The following is a 2123-nucleotide window of genomic DNA, read 5'->3' as shown; positions in this document are numbered from 1 at the left end:
CAAAATACAAATAAGGTTACTCTTATATTTCAAAGGTATGTAAGAATCAATTTTAGTAGTTAATCCAGTATAAGTTGGTTCTCTGTAGATTAACGAAGTAAAAGAGTTATTTTCACAAGAAATTTCAACATCTAGAAAAGGAAGACTCCCATTTACCTCAACAACATGTGTGAATTTCATGTTAGGGTATTTAGTATTTATGTAGTCAAGGATCTCTGGATTTAAAAAGTAATAACGTATCTGAAATAATGACAAGTTTTGAATCTTTCAGGGCAATCATTTAGCCATATGTTTTCAAAGTGACACTTAAAAATGTTTGCAAGAGTTGGACCTAAAGGACTACCCATAGCTACTCCTATTAGTTTGTACAATTTACCATTAAAATATATCGAAATGTCCTTAGTGGCTATGTCTAGCAGTTTCTTGAAGTTTAATTGATCAAATCCCTGGATTTCAAGTCTGTCCTTAAAAAGAGTGTCCATAATAATTGATAAGGTTTCATCAAGGGGGACATTAGTGGTTGGTTGGAGACGTCAAAACTCGTTGATACAAAATCATCAGCATTATCAATGTTTATTAAAAAAAAAGTGAAGGTATTTTGGATTGTGTAACTATTAATAGTGAGGCTTTTCAAAATAGGGATGAAAAATGTTGATACGTTATAATTTAAAGTCCCAATAGCAGAAGGGATAGGTCTAATGGGGACGTTAGCTTTATGAATCTTTGGGAGTCTATATAAATCATCTGGTTTGGATCCAGAAGTGAAAAGGGAGGAGTATGTTGAATAATCTATAATGTGCTCTTTCTTTAGTTTTCTAAGCAAGGAATTTAATCTATCTTCATTCTTAATAATTAAAGATTCACATTTATTATGCAATTCAATAAACAGTTTTGTCATCCAAAATATCTTCAATTTTCTTAATATAGTCTACTTTATTTAATAAAATGATACCCTGCCCCTTATCCGGTTTCGAGATGATGACATTCCTATTTCCAGCTAATTCCTTTAGGAGTCGAAGGTCTGAGTCTGTTATAGCCTCATCTTTTTTTTTCCTTTTGGTAGGAATAGTATAAACAAAAAGCCAAAAAAAATTTTATGACTCATTTAACATGATTTCTAGTTACAGGAAAGATAATGGATGGCTTATGATGATTTAAAGACCGGAGTAATTTTTCAAATTACAAAAGAATGTGAGAAATCTAGTTTCGAAGGAGGCATACCAAATTTCAGACCTTTGACAAGTAAGCATTTTCAATTTTGTAATAAATTAACATTAGAATGGTTAAACACAACTTTATTGGGATCAAGAGACGCATGGAGATTGTTTTAGCCCAAGTAAAAAAAAATCATGAGTTTTCTGTACACTTTTCAAAGAATTTAAATTTCGACTTTCTGTACAACAACTTCGATTATTTAAATCCAAAAAGGAAATAAATCGTATTAATTCAGTTTCAAGTTCCTAAACTTTACTCTTATGTTTATTAAATTCTTTGGATTTAGATTTGATTTCAGTAATATATATATAAAATAATATAATATTATAAAATAAATAAAATATATAATATTAATATAAATAATTTAATTTTATAATAAAAGAATTAATAAAAAATAAGAAAGAAATAATTAATATAAAAAATATTAATAAATTCAAAAATTAAAATAAATTTATATTATAATATTTAAAAAATTAAAAAAAAATTGATGTGATAAAATAAATAATAAAGATAAATAAAATAGTTGAAAAAATATTTTATAAGTAATAAATAAATTAAAAATATAATTAAAAAAATAAATTGTAAAATTAAGTATAATTTTAATAATAAGTTTAATAAATTTTATATATAAAAAATATATAATATTTTTAAAATTTCATTAAATAAAATAAAATAAGGAAAAATATAATTATAATAATATATTATAATAAAAATTTAAAAAATTATTTAAAAAATAAAAGATATTAATAATAAAATTATTTATAATAAATAATAAATAATTTAAATAATATAATAAAATAATAAATTAATAATAATAAAATATAATTAAATAATTAAATATTAAAATAATTATGTAATAATAAGGGTTATTTATATTAAGATTATAATAAATAATATATAAAATAATT

General features: G+C 22.8%; 1 pseudogene; it reads right to left on the bottom strand.

The window, feature by feature from the left end:
- Nucleotides 1–482, bottom strand: part of LOC147471970 (uncharacterized) — a 1126-nt pseudogene extending 644 nt beyond the window's left edge.
- Nucleotides 483–2123: the final 1641 nt, after the last annotated feature.

The sequence above is a fragment of the Penaeus japonicus genome, unplaced genomic scaffold (assembly GCF_977035675.1).
Source record: "Penaeus japonicus unplaced genomic scaffold, GWHDUDI00000001_assembly GWHDUDI00000004, whole genome shotgun sequence".
NCBI classification, from domain to species: Eukaryota; Metazoa; Arthropoda; class Malacostraca; order Decapoda; family Penaeidae; genus Penaeus; species Penaeus japonicus.
This window is presented reverse-complemented; position numbering and strand designations above follow the sequence as displayed.